General features: G+C 40.9%; 1 protein-coding gene across 2 annotated transcripts in view; it reads left to right on the top strand.

Moving 5' to 3' along the window:
* The window catches only part of LOC123316871 (roundabout homolog 1-like), a 154552-nt gene that overhangs the window by 38684 nt on the left and 96814 nt on the right, over window positions 1-19054 (top strand). The window contains exon 1 of one of the 2 annotated variants that reach the window (XM_044903136.1): window positions 11928-11990. The exons of the other annotated variant lie outside the window; for it this stretch is intronic. The gene's annotated coding sequence lies outside the window, so the exon portion shown is untranslated. Of the gene's footprint in view, window positions 1-11927; window positions 11991-19054 lie in introns of those variants that run through there. 2 annotated transcript variants of the gene reach the window in all.

The following is a 19054-nucleotide window of genomic DNA, read 5'->3' as shown; positions in this document are numbered from 1 at the left end:
GATTAGTTGTTGAGTTATTGAGGGTGGACATTTTTAAATGAGACACCCTGTACAGGCCACCACCATTTTTCAATATACTACTTTGCACGACAAAGAAACGTTTCATAACAGTGACTACAGAAACGGGTTCTTGGATAGTTTCGTTTTCAACGTTATTGTAATATTCCTTGTCTTCAATTGAATACACGTTGAGGAAATACCATGGGATCACGTTTCATCTTCGTGGTTACAGTAACAAGTTGTAGAATGATTTCGTATACAACGTTGATGTTATGTTCTTTATTTCATATAGAATATACGTTGAGGAAGTACGCTAAAGACACGTTACATATTGGTGACTACATTAACGAGTTGTTGAAAAGTGGCATATTCAACGTTAATTTAACGTTTCTCACTCCCTATTTGATATACGTCGAGGGTGCACCAGAATTACAACGTTTCATATTAGTGGTTTCAGTAACCAGCTGAATCATAAACAGTAGACTATTACGAGTTGCAGGTTTTTGAATGGTCATATTGCACGTTAATGTTTTGTTTTTACTTCTTTTTTAATAGATATATAATGAATTATTCAGATTGGAAGTGGTTTAAGTTCTAATAATAATTATCAATATCAAAGATTGCTTTTTTCCATGGTTTTATTTTTTTCTTCCCAGTCCCTCTCTTCTTGTATCGTGAAGATTAGACATTACCTCTCATCGAACTAGGTTCATCAAGGCCATAGACATAGAGACATGGACTGAGCAATGTCAGCATGAAAATGTCTTTTTTATAGAAAGAGAGAAATGATCGTCGTGCATTCACTTATCTCTTTTTTGTTCACATAGAGGTGAGTGTAACCCAATAAAAATTCTAGAAAAAGACAACTGCATGCCCGACGTGCGTTTCTCTCTGTCACTTTTTTTGACCGTATTTCATGCATAGATATAAAGGGAAGACACAGTCCATGTCTATATGTCTATGATCAAGGCATGCACCCATAAACATCCATAACCACTACCTCTGGCGTCCTAGCCGACATCGCTGCCAACCATACCACCGAGGCAGTCTATGGTTTTATTTGTGAGATCGGTTTTGCTTTTACAATGTCACATACTGTCAACCCATTTTTTTTTCAATATTCTACTTCGCACGACAAGAAAACGTTTCATAATAGTCGTGACAGAAACGGTATCTTGGATAGTTTCGTTTTCAACGTTATTGTAATATTACTTGCTTTTAATTGAATAAACGATGAAGAAACACCATATGATTACGTTTCATATTAGTGGCTACAGTAACTTGTTGTTGAATGATTTCGTATACAACGTTGATGTTATGTTCTTTATTTCCTATTGAATATACGTTGAGGAAGACACGTTACATATTGGTGACTACAGTAATGGGTTGTTGAAAGGTGTCGTATTCAACGTTAATTTAACGTTTCTTACTCCCTATTGGATATACGTTGAGTGTGCACTGGATTTACAACGTTTCGTGTTAGTGGTTTCAGTAACCAGCTGATTCCTAAACGTTGATTATATGTGTAATCAACGTATGGTTGAATTTAGGTTCCGAAATACACGTTACAAAATTCAACGAGTAACCTTTTATCAACCTCCCCCACCAAATATAAACGTATAATACACGTGAGTGTGTTTATTGGGTAACTCACCATGGGCTCACGTCGCGCGGCCTCACACCTAGCGCCAATTTGTCCTAATTGTCCCTTGGCCGGCGGTAACCGGGAGATAAATCAGCTGTTCGCGGTTCCCGCCGACAGGTACACAAAGAATGCGGTGTCTCGCGTCCGCCGAGCGGTTATTTCTGTGCGATTTTAATGGCGTACAGCGCGCGCGCTACAACTACAAAATGGCGATTTGTCAACTCGTTTAATCACGTCAAATTAACCGTTTAATTTTACCAGAAATAACTGGTCGTTGATTCACGAGGCGAAGAATGAAATTGAGTCGTTAAGTTGAAACTCCGAAATGCGAAACGAGCGAGTTTGAAAAATGGCGCGCGGTCTGCGGGATGGCGTGACTGCGAGGAGCACAGAGGAATTTATCAGGGATGGGTACGGAGGCATCGAGCGTTGCTCTCGTCTTGTTAGGGCTTGGTTGATATGTTTACACTACAATAAGGTTATCTAAGTTTTTGAGCATTTTACGAACGTTTTAAAGCCTTAAGTCTGATTTCAAATGATAGTCAAGCTGTTACAAAGCACTGTTTGGTCTTGAGGAAGTTTTAACTGACCCCATCTTTTTGGGAATTTTTCGAAGGTCCACTTTCGAGTAGTTTTTCTTCCAGGAAATCTAAATATGATACATATTCTGAAAGAGCAACTCTTCTAGTAAAAAATCTGAGAATTTCCTCCATTTTGGCACAACCGTTCGGTCTTGGGGAAGTTTCAACTGACCCCATCTTTTTTGGAATCTTTCGACACCCATATATATACTTCATTCAACTTTATTTTAGCAGTCGGTTGGCCATGGAAATTTGACACATTTCACTCTGTATAGTACGAAAATGTGGGGTTATGCAGCTTGTCAAAACATTTTTGGGTTTTAAATCAACGCTATGTTGCCCGTTCTACGTAAAAGTTTCTGTTATTACGTATTTTATCACAATGTCGAATCTCTTCGGAAAATATGTGACGAACATAATTGAAGTTTATACAAACTGATTGAAGACATACCAAATCCAGTTATTTGCATGGAAAATACAAGAGATCAGTATAATATCATAATATGCACTAGCTTGAGGAAAGTTAATATTCGTTATCTTCTTTGGCTTACATCATTTGTAGATTTCAAAAATATTAATCCGAAGATGATATGATGCAGTGGTTGGGAATGGGTTTCTCCCGAAGGAATTAACAGATAATTACAAGAATGTTGAATTCTTCAACAAAAATCATCTTGCATCAATATAAGTAAAAGGAGTTGAAGGAAGTTTCAAGTTAAGATGCAACTTCATCGTTGAACAAAAATTTCACATGAATAAACAAGTAACTGAAGTAACAGGGCAACTTGCGCGTATTTGTGGCTATTCATCCTAATACATTGATGTAATTATAATAATTAGGTATTTATTAGTACCTTAAGATATTCACATTGTATAGGACAAGTCAAATGAAAAATAGAAAAATCAATTTTCGGAAACTTATTCTCCGATGACATTTATCGAAAATCCTGTAGTAAACTTTTCGCATTAATTCACTCAAACATGAAATTCCCAAATGCCACCACTTTTTTGGGTCTCCCAATAGAAGGAAATTCTTTGTCATCCTCTTCATTCACAATCTTTCTGATTGTGGAAATATTCAGCTGAAATATAAGTCTTTTAGATTCAGATGAAACATTATATAAACTCTCTTACATTGAATATGTTCGCTATCGTCTGACGTATTGTGGATTTTAGAATATCAGGGTATAACTATTTGAATGAGCGGACCTGAATTCTAAATAGCACTTCCTGAAACCCTGTCTCTTTTTTCAATCACTTTCGGCATTTTCGAATTTTCGTAATAAAAATTGTTATTAGTTGTGGCAACGGCGTTATGACATTAACGACATTTCATGAGTGCCAACCTAACTTCGTTCTAGTTACAAAAACTTGAGAAAATTATTTCATGGCCAACCGACTGCTAAAATAAATTTGAATGAAGTATAGTTATTTTCTCATATAATTCAATCGTTCCTTAATGACATTATTTCCACCAGAAACTCCCACTATTCGGACCCTGCAAAAAACCTTCGTGTTAAACCGTCGAAGCCCAATTACCGACCGCTTCGTCCGCAAAAAAACGATCCAGTTTAAACGCGCGCGCAAAGTCCAACAACCGTACGAGCAACATGTAATAAAAGCATGAAAGTATATCGAGCGACCAGAACAATAGTAATAATGACTTTATAATGCCACCGCCGCCGGTTCTTATCGCCCGCAAAAAAGACCAACATTGTTCCGCGTTTAATAGAGACTTGATTACAATGCCGGAGAGGTTCGAAAAACGACCCGCCAGCGCGGAGAGAATGTGGATAAAACGCCCTGAAAAGTTGGACGCGATTTTAGTTGGGCGCACATGCACAAGTAAACATGTATGTAATTACCATTATGAATGGCTGTCGCGGAGCCTTGTTCGCGTGGATGTAACTGGGGGGGCAGGGACTAGATGGTATGCTAAGATTGTCCGTTTACAGGTATGTCGTTTATACAAACGCGACGTTTCGCGATAAACTAGGCATGTTTGTGACGATAGAACATCAATAAAAACCTATCGTTTCGACAAGACTCGATAGGTGGCGCATCTGTCTATACTATACTCGAGAGTCTACTCGTATTATTCACAGAATGGCTGCAGAGGCTGTTTAATACAACTTTGGCAGGTCTAAACGTAGATTCTACGGGAATTCATAGATTCTCATTCAGAAGACTCTGTTTTTAACCTCGAAACAATGAAAATTCACGCGCAGAAGATCCAACCTCCCTTGCATCGTTCCCCCGAAAATGTCCCTCATCCAAAACAAGAATTTATCATCACGTCCTCCGTGTATAGCTTCATCGCGAGCGACAACAAAGGAGAAATAAAATTTTATGGCGGAATAGAGAGGAGAATTACGACGGCATGCTCGGGGAACAAACCTCTAGTTAACTTTTACGTTCGGTTATCATAAAATTCTTACAACCTCGGCACGGGGACAATCGTGCATCTCCAGGGTAGGTGGCGCTGGGACAAGGCCGAGAAAAACGAGCACCGATGGGAGAGAGGAATTGTCGACGAACTGGCAACATTGTCGGAACATAGAATATTCGATGGAGATGCGTTGAAATCGTGAAATTTCCGAATAGTTGGACGTGGCATGAACGTAGCGAGTCCTGCTCTGATCCTTGCTTCATTACACAACCCCTGGAATAATAAAAATGGCGGTGTAATATAAGGTTACAGTTATACACCTCCTATGGCACACGAGCGTGGAGAAACTCTTGAAAAACTGTGATACCTCATTAGGACTCTTGCAGAAATGGTTTTACGACGGTCCTCGGGGCGTTCAAGAACAACGGGGATCTAATTAAAATAATCACACGACAGTGTGTGAACTCAACGACCTGACATACTCCCTCCGTCCTCATTATGTGGAGGACATTCGGCGGTTTTTCACCCTCTCGGGAGTTTTCAAGGTATCGCACAAAGGGTTCAGGCGAAAAACCAAATTGTTCGAGAAGAACACTAGTCCCAGGTCACCGAAACTACCCGCGGAACACAGAAACGCGCGCTAACCTAAAAGCAAAACGTCAACGTCAACGATCGCGCTTAATTTTAGACCGGAGAGTCTCAACAAAACGTCAGCGTTCCGTAAACAACGACATCCTTCTATACTTCATTCAACTTTATTTTAGCAGTCGGTTGGCCATGGAAATTTGACACATTTTACTCTGTATAGTACGAAAATGTGGGATTATGAAGCTTGTCAAAACATTTTTGGGTTTTAAATCAACGCTATGTTGCCCGTTCTACGTAAAAGTTTCTGTTATTACGTATTTTATCACAATGTCGAATCTCTTCGGAAAATATCTGACGAACATAATTGAAGTTTATACAAACTGATTGAAGGCATACCAAATCCAGTTATTTGCATGGGAAATACAAGAGATCAGTATAATATCATAATATGCACTAGCTTGAGGACAGTTAATGTTCGTTATCTTCTTTGGCTTACATCATTTGTAGATTTCAAAAATATTAAACCGAAGATGAAATGGATATGATGCAGTGGTTGGCAATGGGTATCTCCCGAAAGAATTAACAGATAATTACAAGAATGTTAAATTTTTCAATAAAAATCATCTTGCATCAATATAAGTAAAAGGAGTTGAAGGAAGTTTCAAGTTAAGATGCAACTTCACCGTTGAACAAAAATTTCACATGAATAAACAGTAACAGGGCAACTTGCGCGTATTTGTGGCTATTCATCTTAATACATTGATGTAATTATAATATTTAGGTATTTATTAGTACCTTAAGACATTTACATTGTATAGGACAAGTCAAATGAAAAATAGAAAAATCCATTTTAGGGAACTTATTCTCCGATGACATTTATCGAAAATCCTTTAGTAAACTTTTCGCATCAATTCACTCAAACATAAAATTCCCAAATGCCACCACTTTTTTGGGTCTCCCAATAGAAGGATATTCTTTGTCATCTTCTTCATTCACATTCTTTCTGATTGTGGAAATATTCAGCTGAAATATAAGTCGTTTAGATTCAGATGAAACATTATATAAATTCTCTTACATTGAATAAATGTTCGCTACCGTCTGACGTATTGTGGATTTTAGAATATAGGGGTATAACTATTTGAATGAGCGGACCTGAATTCTAAATAGCACTTCCTGAAATCCTGTCTCTTTTTTCAATCACTTTCGGCATTTTCGTAATAAAAATTGATATTAGTTGTGGCAACGGCGTTAGGACATTAATGACATTTCATGAGTGCCAACCTAACTTCGTTCTAGTTACAAAAACTTGAGAAAATCATTTCATGGCCAACCGACTGCTAAAATAAATTTGAATGAAGTATACGTCAGAGGTTCGAAATCTTATGGAAACAATTAATTAACCAAATTTCAGGCTCGATTTCGATCGAGAGGGCCGATCTGTCCGACAGACAAACGATAAACAACGTACGGACGCGTTCCGGGATAAAACGTGACGATTCAATTAGAAATCCGAGTTGTCGAAACGCGATATTTATGGGTTTCGGTGCCGGAGAGACGCCCGAGGAACCATTAGGGACGTCTGGGGCTATCTCAAATCCCGGAATCCGGCCCGGATACTGATTGAGTTTGTATGTTCCGCGCTGTAACGTAGACGTCATCCGAGCGCTACCGGAGTCGAACATGATACGCGAAGTGACGAAAACCATAAAGGAGTGATTGGAGACGTATAATTCTTCTTCTTCTCTCTCGGATACTTTGGGTGTGGGACATCCGATATGTATTTGGAATCCGATAGCCTCCGCTCATGAGACATTCATTGTTCCCGACATGATACCGTGTAAAAAAGGGTACAGCGTGTTCGGAGAGGATTCTGAAGCCCGTTTCGTGAAATAAACTCATTTTTAGCTATACTTCATTCAAATTTATTTTAGCAGTCGGTTGGCCATGAAATAATTTTCTCAAGTTTTTGTAACTAGAACGAAGTTAGGTTGGCACTAATGAAATGTCGTTAATGTCATAACGCCGTTGCCACAACTAATATCAATTTTTATTACGAAAATTCGAAAATGCCGAAAGTGATTGAAAAAGAAAGAAGACAGGGTTTCAGGAAGTGTTATTTAGAATTCCGGTCCGCTCATTCAAATAGTTATACCCTGATATTCTAAAATCCACAATACGTCAGACGATAGCGAACATATTCAATGTAAGAGAATTTATATAATGTTTCATCTGAATCTAAACGACTTATATTTCAGCTGAATATTTCCACAATCAGAAATATTGTGAATGAAGAGTATGACAAAGAATTTCCTTCTATTGGGAGACCCAAAAAAGTGGTGGCATTTCAGAATTTTATGTTTGAGTGAATTAATGCGAAAAGTTAACTACAGGATTTTCGATAAATGTCATCGGAGAATGAGTTCCCTAAAATGGATTTTTCTATTTTTCATTTGACTTGTCCTATACAATGTAAATGTCTTAAGGTATTAATAAATACCTAATTATTATAATTCCATCAATGTATTAAGATGAATAGCCACAAATACGCGCAAGTTGCCCTGTTACTGTTTATTCATTTGAATTTTTTGTTCAACGGTGAAGTTGCATCTTAACTTGAAACTTCCTTCAACTCCTTTTACTTATATTGATGCAAGATGATTTTTGTTGAAAAATTTAACATTCTTGTAATTATCTGTTAATTCCTTCGGGAGATACCCATTGCCAACGACTGCATCATATGCATTTCATCTTCGGGTTAATATTTTTGAAATCTACAAATGATGTAAGCCAAAGAAGATAACGAACATTAACTCTCCTCAAGCTAGTGCATATTATGATATTATACTGATCTCTTGTATTTTCCATGCAAATAACTGGATTTGGTATGCCTTCAATCAGTTTGTAGGTATAAACTTCAATTATGTTCGTCACATATTTTCCGAAGAGATTCGAGATTGTGATAAAATACGTAATAACAGAAAATTTTACGTAGAACGGGCAACATAGCGTTGATTTAAAACCCAAAAATGTTTTGACAAGCTTCATAAGCCCACATTTTCGTACTATACAGAGTGAAATGTGTCAAATTTCCATGGCCAACCGACTGCTAAAATAAAGTTGAATGAAGTATACAAATCCAAGCTCGAGATCGGAACCATAGAATAAGATAACGAAGGCTACGTTCCGAAACTGTTCAGTATTCCGAACAGGTCACGGTGTAAAAAAAAACTTATCGGCGAGGATTCACACGTTAGGCCTCGCTTTTTATGGCGGAAATCGTCTCATTTCCGTTTCCACTCCCTAAAAACCCGATCGTTCACGATCTCCATAATTTTAACGTCGTCGTAAATAAAACCGTAACCCCGATATCCGACGCAATTAATTATCCTCGGGACGTAAAAGTCCACGTATATAAACGACCGCGTCCGTCCGGGACCATCTTCACCTGGACTGGGATCGATACGTGATTTTTTTTTTCGATTCGCTTCTGTGTCCCGGTCGCGGCGGAAAAAAAAAGGGTAACGAACGCTCGGATGTCTGTTCCTGCCTCGCGTATCTCGTGTATCGGATGCCGAGTGGAGCGGAGAGATAGCGTTGCGTTTGACAGGAGAACTGAGGCGGTTTGATAGGAGGATATCCCGTCCGCAGACTCCCGCATGTCGCGAATTCGGATATAAAAAGGAAGGAAAGATTCCGATTCGATCGAATCGTCGCATATCTTGCAAAATTTGGTTGCACTAATTGGCGCCAAAGCAGGGACTCAGTGGAACGATCCTTATTTTTAGATTTTGTTTCGTCTGAAAAGTGGGAAATTTCTGATGTCGAGAGTATACATGATTTTTGATTAGATATTGATGTTTTTCAATTCGTTTCGGTACTCTGGATGCGATAAAAAATGATATAAATACTGGGATACCTTTCACTGGCATGGATACAGTAAGGCAAAAAAGATTCCGATTCAATATTCGTACAATTTCCACGTACTGGAAATTGGGTCGTCATCAATGGCGACGTAGCAGGGACTTGATGAAACAATGTTATTTTTAGGAATTTGTCAATTTATAAAAGAAATAAACTCGCTAAAGTCATGAAATTACTCGATTCACCTCTTCGGAATCAGATTTTCTCCTTTCTGTGCTGTGATCGCTTGTGAAAAAGGGGGAAACAGTAAACACTGTTCCCATAGACAAGTTTTTTGGTTGCATATCGTGATTCCAGGTATAAATAAATAACAGATCCTGAAAAATTCGGTTGCCATCATTGGCGTCAAAGCAGGGACTCGATATAGCGAAATTTCCGACTTCAAGGGAAGAACGAGAAAAAACGTATCGCAAAGAGAAGCCCACGTTCTCTAATTAACCTCGCCTAACCCCCGATCCGGCGATAAAGAAACCGGAGCGTTTCTGGAACCCGTCCCGAAAGGATCCTGCCCATTAGGACCATAAATTCCGCCGTCCGGAAGGGCGCTGACTCACACCTGGCCGTGCATCAGAAATGAGGAAATGAAAATTCGCGTGCGAAACGCTTATTTATCCGAGGGCCGAAGTGCTTCGCCGAGAGAGAGGCAGTTCACCATACTCTATGACCCCTCTCGCGGATCGACGCCGTCGTATCGTTTTGAAATGTTGGTATCGCTCCGTGGCGTGTCCAGAAAGGTCTTTGTATACGTATCTGCCAGATTTGAATTTCGTACATCGGAATCGCGGCTTATTATTAAGGATAAGAGGCCTGAGAATTCTTCTTTCATCCTCTCGGACAATCTGAAGACCTATCCTGCCCGAAGGACCAAATTTCCATCTGCCTCCCCGACGCGAATCGAACAAAGGGCGATATTTTTTCATTTCGCAAACATTCATCCAGCGAGATCGCCATCGCGCACATCGAATTTATGTAACGCTTATGATTTACGACGGTTCGTTTAGTGTTAAAATACGGCTAAACACTTGATTTACATACTGGGACGCGTCCGATAAATCCCCGACCTTTTTCAGTTTTTTCACCGTCCAGTTTTTCCGACCGGCTGAACGTTCGAGTATGATTCGTGTTAAACGTTAATACCCCGCGCTGAATCGACGTGGAATGGCGTTAATGCCTAATCCGCCGACGGGTGCGAACGGACGAAAAGAAGTGGGAAAGGATTTTGAAATGTCTGATAACAGCTTTTGTCGCTCTAGGGCGGCTTAGGCGGAAAAAGCTGTGAAATTTACATGTGGGCTCACCCAACTTCACGAACCTAAAAACTACACAAACCTAAAAACTACGCACTCTCAAATTCGACATACCAAAGGAAAAACACTCTGGAGGAATCTTTTAAGCAGGAACCATTCCGAAAACATCCTACACTAGGTATATAATACTAAATTAATAATACGCAATCTCAAGAACTTCCCCCAAAACATTACACCCTCACTGGCCACCACCACCCTCCCCCTTGCCGAAATTAGCAGACGACCCCGAGATAAAGATCTCCAGATATCCAAACAATGCCCGAAACACGCCAAAAGTCCCCGATTCATTGATTCCGCATCCTCAGTTTGCGGCAAAGATAAGGAATTCCCAATATCCACCCTATCTAATTGGTATCCGTGGACGTCCGGCCTCCGCCACCCCCAGTACGTCGTTTAGATTCTTATTAATTCGATGCATCGGCAAGATTTAGAGCCAACGGTCGGTTTAGGAGGACAAAATCAGATTACGCTCATCTTGTTACGTAGATTTCGGTCTATTATTCCGAGATGGAGGTCTTGCGCGAGGGCGTCGGGGGTTCTGGGGCGGTTCGGAGATTGCCAGATGGCAGAGCCGTCCGTAACTTGGTTATCGCCAGATGATGATTCTTGACGAAAAAGATCCAGTGTTGAACAACTAACATATTATACACCTAAACCATCTACATAAATCATTCTGTATGATGGTGAAAACGGCATGAAAATCCGTCCAGTATTCTTTTAGTTTATAGCGAACAGACAGTGAGACAGAGGCGGCAGAGGACATCAATTTATGATATGCATAGATGAATACACTGGCACTGCAATATCGTAATCTGCAGTAAATCCAACGGTGAACAAACATGTCGAAAGACTTATCAAAAGACGAAATCTAAAATCACAATTTATAGACCCAGTAAAACGGAAAAGTCAACAGAATATCGCGAAGTTTCACAACACTCTATTCATTCAGAACAACAATAAATTTTGTTGTCCCGGTGAGAGACAATCATTAACGAATACACTTCTCGGAAATAAAGACGTTCTTATCAGTCTGAGGCTGAAGAGTGTTTGTTCAGGTGTTCTTGAATCGTCCGCTAGAAAGCGTCAAGTGTATTTGACAAACAATTCTTATTTACCGAAATTAAAAGCGTCAACCTTGTACCGACAAAGGCACCTGTTGTGCTTCGAAGCTTATACGTAACCAGAAGAAATTACGGAGGAATTTCGATGCAAATAAGATCTCAACATCTTCAGACACAAAAAATGTGTCTAAGCATGTTGGACTGATGTTGTTCGGTGTATAGTGATCAGGAAATAGAAGGTTTCCATGACGAAGTAGCTAGCCCTCCGTCGAAGGCAATATTCAGAAATAAAGAGTTGAAAACTATTGAAATTTCAATATTTTCTTCAAGTTTGTGAAAACACTATGAACTATAAACTTTCTTTTATATATTCATTACCAACCACTTTAATTGTTGAACTGTGTTATAAAAATTTTTCGTTTTTTTTTTTCAGGTAAATATCCCTTTCTTTCTGAACCATAACTGTTGGGAACATAAGACTACTTCTTCGAAAAACAGGTGAATATAGAATTTGCTGTTTCACAATTTTATATAACAGGCGATGACATTACTCTTCAAACAAGGTATTGTATATTTTTATCATCAAAATCCAGTTTGATCTTCATTCAGCTGAATTTGTTGAATTGCATTCTGAAGAAAAAGTCCCTCCCTGAGCGGGTCTCGAGCCCACGACCTCATGATTCCTGGTCAAGTGCTCTACTGTTGAGCTAACAGTAGCATAAGTTTCTTCCACACTTCTCACAGGATCAATTGTTAGTCCTGTCAACTCACGAACTTCAGAAGTGTTTGCGGACGGTTGAAGGCCTCCAATTTGATTATTCGTACTCCAATTGTGCCATACTGTCTGTCCAAGCAAGGCAACGTTTACGTCAAACGATTGCCCCCTTTGTAACCTTCCAATGATCGATCTCAAAGAGATGAACGTAATCATCCAAATTGTCGGCTCTCTCCCCCTCCACGCTCGGCCACTTTGTCCGCAAAACAAAACCGCGTCCACCCACCCCCAGACTCATTACTTAATTACGCTGATCCGTTCGACTGTCACCCGCCGCTGACGCCTCCACAACCCCCAACCCCTCCATTCCCCCCAATATCTGCCGAATCGGTAATCCCGGTACGCCCTTTCAGGATTTCTGGATCGCATACGATGAATATAAAACGAACCGGAGGCGACGAATGCTGCCGGGCAGTTTGGAGGACGAGGGGGGGAAGGGAGGAATCTTGGAGTAATTATAATTTCGCCTTTTAACTTGATTATGCGACGCCTCTTCGGGACTGGAAGACGTGAGGAAAAATCGAAATCCGATGAAATTCTAATGCGATTAAGATAAGGGGGGGAAGGAGGAGATTAAGGAGGGAGGTGGAGGATCCGGTGTCGCGGTACTGAATATTCAGGATGTGAGGTGTCTTCCCGGAAGGGAAATTTCAATTAAACCGCGCGGAAAGTGGAGGTTGGGGGAGTTTTAGGGGGTGTGAGTGGGTACCATTTTGGTTAAAATCAATCGAAGACTCACTGTGGTTTAATTGTCGCTCTCTTAATGTGCCAGAGCAAGCTCATAATGATTCGAGCTCGTCTTCAATTAACCGATCTATCCATCGATTGTTTCAGTTGCATAAAACTTTGATTGTCCGATCAACGATTTGACAGTAACTCGATTTTATAAAACGAAATCATTGAAACCGTTTCATTTCTGAATATATTGAGGAAGTAGCAATCGAGAATAATTGAATGGACGTATGAACATCATAATTTGATGCGAGAATGATATTCTGAATGATCATGACTGAATTATCGATTGAAAACACATTGACGTCTATTCGTCAATCAAGCGTTGATTCCCCGATCAAGTATGAAACCACGGGTATATACAGAGAAAGCATCTGATTTGTTTTCTATGATCTATCTGTCTGTTGATAGGTTAGGTTAGGTCAGGTTAGGATTGAGATTTTCCTGTAGAAATATTCAGAAAAAATTGTTGAACGATACATCTAACATCGTTGCATGGTTTCAGGATGCTGCTCTTGCCAAGAGTACCTCTGTTAACTTTCACACATGATGTCAGATTGTTCCTCCGTATCTGCCAACAAGAATTCACTAAAACAGACATTGCTATTTCCATCGAATAACGCAAAATACAAATCCACCGATTAAGAATAGATGCTGACCGTAGTTCCGGTCGTTTTAGACCACAACAGAGCAAAGAAATTCCAAGCTTTCCGGCCAATATCAATTTTGACCTCAGGATAAACGGTGTTAAATCTGCTAATCTTGAGGGCCAGTCGGTAGATACCTCTACTTGTCGAATTTCCGGGAGAATATCGATCCAAAACAGTAACAGGCTTCATATTTCGAAGTTTTTACACCTGTTCGAATAAATTCGCAAGACTCTGAACCTAAACCATAGAATATTCAAGGAGTATTACAATTTTTGAACATAATTTCGATAGTATCGAGAATAACGATGGTGGAACCATCGCCTATCGACATTGTCGATTGCTTCTTTCTCTCATGATCCTCCCAAGATTATACCGCACGTAAATGGCTCATAATACAGCCTCTTTCACGGCTTGTCGAGCCGTCCCGGTCCGATTGATCGATATCCCCATAATAACCGTAATTATCGCCTTCTCGATAATTATACGACACGCGTAAATCGCTTTTTTTTCGGGCGCCTCGTCCTCATCCCTAATTGGAGCGCGGGCGCAGCAGCACTCGCTTACGTCCCCGGATCAAGTATCGATAAATTCCGCGGTCGTCCGTTTATGAATCAAGGCGCTACGTCTCGATTTAATTGATTTCGCGCCAGCGTTAACGGGCAGCAGTCGGAGATTTATCGATTATCGAAAATTTCGACGACTACGATTTATGGCCCGATAATCGCGGGACGTTAAGGTGTAGCGGGCGCGACGATACATCTCCTAGATGGGTACGGGTGATTTATCGTGGATTCATTCAAATTCGTCTCGCCTACGTTGGTCGATTTGAAACGAGGTTGCGTTTTGGGAGATCTGCCGCTTATCGGCTTATCTCTTTGGTACGCCACTGCTATGGTGCACTGATGAGGAGCTTTCGGGACCGAAACCATGGTGTGGTTCGAGAGTTACAAGAATCTATTGGTAGTATTCTTACTCTAGAAGTTTCCAAAACTCGTGTATAGCATCTCTCTCGATGTAGACACAAGAGAATTGTTTGTGCCGGCCAAAGAAGCGTGAACCAGAGGAACTCAGCCTCCGCTGACATTGTTGAAAGCTCAGATATTCGTGGTGAGTCGCTGAATCATTACTTGGCTAGCTTATGAGTAACTCGTTGTCAGCGTTGTACTCTGATATGTAACACACATGGCAGCAGAGTTATGCAACATTTTTGGGAGTTTCAATCGGGGAAAATATTGAGAATAGTATTTGCATCCTCTAAGAAACCGCCCATTGTAATAAGGCAAAAAGATCCACCATTAAGCCTTTCCCCGGGAAGCAAACGATGAGACAGGATCATTTCAATCATCTAGATAAAAGCCAAAAAGTTCAAGATGTCCTTTTCAAAACTTCTGATGTACATTATTTTTTTCAACATCGAGCACCTGAAAACTTCCTCTAAAAATGTCAAGAACTTCGCACAATAGCATCCCTTATCTCGCCTAGTTTTCTTAAAAACTTCCCGGAGAAAAAACGAACGAGTCCAGACGTTAATGGCCTTAATTAAAAATCGAGATTTATAGTAATCCTCTTGTCCCCGAAGTAATTAAGATGTAACTAAACGGGAACACGTATAAAGTTATAAATAATCTTTATCGTCCCCCCATTTTCTGCCTCAATGGGGCCGCTGTCAAATTTTTAAATCGTCTCCAAACTGAGGTCAAGAGGTGAGGCATATTTCACGCCCGAACGGACTTGCCGGCAAAAACTTGAAAAAAGTCGGTTTTTCTCCTCATTCTTGACGGTCAAAAGGGTCATATTTTCACGAGATATCATCTTCAACGTCCCGGGTATCGTTTTACCGCGCCTGATCATCCTCGTAATAAGTAACCGAGATATCTCGATGATTATAATCGTGCCTTGTTTGAGCTTTCGACTTGATGACATAATTTGTGAGACAATTTACAGCCTGCCCTTGTATCAACGACTTTTATCTTTCGTAATGGTGTTAGGACTGTTAGTTCATAAATTTTTTCACTGATTGGATTGTCAATAGAGTCGGGAGGCTTAGTTTTACGACCTTTATTCAAATTAGTCCGACGGCTCTCCGATGTCGAATGGAAATGAATGAGGCAATTTACAATGCAATCAGAACCGTTGGTAAACGGCGCGTTTTTCGAGTGGAATCTCGAAGGAGAGAGTTCCTACGGTTGGCCACACTGCACCGTTCGGCCATAGAGCGCCTTAAATATTCATACCGTGATTTAAATGCGAACTCGTCACTATTTCTTCGTCTTCTGTACGTGTGTAACTGTTAGAATTTTCCAATTGTGGAGGATTCAAGTTCTAGCCAAATTTTCTCAGGATTTGAAAGACATTCCACATCTTCATCTGTCAAAAATGACAGCAACTTGACATGACAGGCGGAGAATGCCGAAATCTTCCCACCAAAATCTATTTATCCCAACTATCTGTTCCACATCAATTCGAATAATCCGTAGGCGTGCAGGGCACGAAAATTCGAAGAAGAAGATTCCCAGTCATCGAATAGAATACGACGGATGACCGCCCGCGACTCTCATATAAGTTTTTTCACGCTTTTTCCGTCGATAATCGCAGCGCCGCCGCCTCCTTTATTACCTGCTGAGCGGAGAAACAAGTTCCACGTTTCATCTCCCTCCGATGACAGCAGACAACGCTGCTCCGGCCTCTTCAACCTGCCAAAAATAGATTGGCGCCCGTGAAGCGGCGTTTTTTAACGTTACACACGGTGGGGACGGGGGTTACCAGCCTTTAATTAATCCACTCCCACGCGCGGGTCGACACTCCAGAACAACTTGTTACACCCCTGCGTGGCACGAAAATTTCCATATAGGTGTTTTCGCACTGACAATTATGATAAATCACTTTTTGCGCCGACCCGAATGACAAGCCGGCCCTTCTGTGCTCTCCAACCCGTATCTGTGCGACAGGTTCGATGGTCATATGGCGCACAAAACGTCAAATTTCGCGGGAAAGGATCATCGAAGTTTGCGTTTGACAGCGTCAGTCCTTCATTTCGCGGATAAACTGACTGACAATCAAAAAATCTTGAATTAAAACGGTCAAAATGCCCTTATGATGGGATAAATATGTCAACAGATCCACCCATCAAAAGACTGTTAGGTTTTGTTTCGTTGGGACGAACATCTGTCGCTAAAAAACGACCTCTATCATAGAACGACAAAGACCTAACCTATTCCTATTAATTACATCCTTTGAAATGTCTCTAATCGATTCTGCACGTCGTTCACAGAGGGGAAAGGTCGGATCACAGAGGTGATAATCAAAAACGCTCCGTCATCGTTCATCAATTTCGCTTTTTCCACGAAAGGATTTTTATCGTGCCATTATGGAAGTGTTAGAAACGGACGAATGAAATATGTAGATTTTTTAGGCTCAGCTGTCATCGGGCGTGCTCGAGTCTAATCTCTTTGAGTAAATGGGAAGTGTCAAGGCAATAAGTACTTGATAATTCTGTGTTCTCAGCGGGAGTTTTTGAAGCGTGACTGAGAGGATTAGATATGTCACAACATTTGATAAGGGATTAGGGATTGTTCACACGTTTTTATTCGGGTAATTGATGGGGAACCTCTTAATTGGACTTAGTCAAGCGCGATCGCTGAAATTTTTCGAATTCACGCATTAATATTGGCCATTAAATCGAACACAGAGCATCAGCATGATTCATTCCGCCGGAACAAACACCAATTTGATAAATGATGATAAAACAGTTTCCTCCCTACCTCACAGCGCACTCTGGAGACCGCGTTGCTAATTACACCTGGAACAGTTCGGTCGTTAAATGAATATTTGTTTTGTTAATCTGAACAATAAACAAGCCCTACGAGGGTTCACAGAAATTCCCCGGTCATAGAGCCTCGGGGACCGAACGCTTATTGTTGGCAATTATCTGACTGGCGTCGACATAATTTCGAGATGGCCAAGTTTGATTGTGATCTGTGTTCGTTGGATGATAGTTTGTCGTTTGTGTTCGTACAGCACCATAATTTCTATGGTCGATCTCGGATGAAACACGGTTTAGTTGAATTTGACATGAATGTTTGGATTCGACATATAATTTCGATGTTTCCCTCGAACTGTCAGATTGTGAACGATGTTTAACAAATCTATGTCCATATTCCTCAATTTTTTTCATACCGTGTTCGAAACGCGGTCGAATAATATGCTGTCAATGACACCACAATACTCTATGTTCATCTCACGACCCCCTCCGCCCTCATTCCATCATTTTTCAATCAATTTCCGCCTTTTCGAGCGCAGCAGCAGCAGCATCGACAAAAGCCCCCGAACAAACAGCACTTCCTGCTCGGAGAGAAATCGAGTGAATAGTCAATTTTCCGGCCAATTACGCCACGAGTGGCCGACCCGCTAATCAAATGCGAGAACACAGAACATCAATGACTTTTTCGACGATAACTACATTAATTGGTCGCCCGTGGAGCGGGCCTTTCACTGCGTGATACCTGGGACGCGTTCCGATACGAGTTGACAGCGGCGGGCGCCGCCGACTTCTGATCTCGTCTCGTCCGCCCGTCCGGACCCATTTCTGGAGATCGAGATCGAATTGGATCGAGAAAATTCATCTTGAATGGTTCCGTTTTCGAAATATAGTTCACTGACATCTGTCATGTTGACATATGTCATTTTGACAGATGACATCTGTCATTTTGACAGATGACATCTGTCATATTGACAGATGGGCAACCAGTACGTATCTCCGGAGGGTAGGTCGATCATCGACGTGGCAGCAACGCGTTCGCTCGAAACTATCCGGCCGAAAACGCGATAAAACCGCCAGCTCGTAAATTCCGGTAACGTTAGCGGCGCGCGTAATCGCGGTCGAATCTCTCGCGATATCAAAAACTCATTTCCCCGTTTCAATCCGTCGGAATCGGGGTTAACTAACTTGTTTGCCACATTCAACCGGCTCGCATGTCCTTAAGCAGCTCCAGAATCGATACGGCTCAACCGGGCAATTTGTGGAACGTAAATAAAAGACTATCAATGTCCGCCGAGGCGCCAAACGGACCTACCTTCATGCATAATAAATACATTGATTGTTCTGTGTCCGTATGTGTCTCTGTGACTACAAATATGTGGTTAGGGCAGTAATCCATTAGCAGTCGCTTGACGTACAAATTACTACTTGTTACTTTGTTTCGACTGGGATACACTGCGTAGATATTACCTATGCGCCATTAGGAAAGTCGTTAGGATTCGTTTACATATGGTGATAGTTAAGTGGCAACACTGCGTTAGCCATTTTTAATAGCCAAGTCTATGATCATTCTATGAGTGGCTGAAAAACGGCTGAAAGCCATAGAAAATTATCGATAGAGAATAAGAAAAAGTTCACAGCTGGCAAC

The sequence above is a fragment of the Coccinella septempunctata genome, chromosome 7 (assembly GCF_907165205.1).
Source record: "Coccinella septempunctata chromosome 7, icCocSept1.1, whole genome shotgun sequence".
Lineage (NCBI taxonomy): Eukaryota > Metazoa > Arthropoda > Insecta > Coleoptera > Coccinellidae > Coccinella > Coccinella septempunctata.
This window is presented reverse-complemented; position numbering and strand designations above follow the sequence as displayed.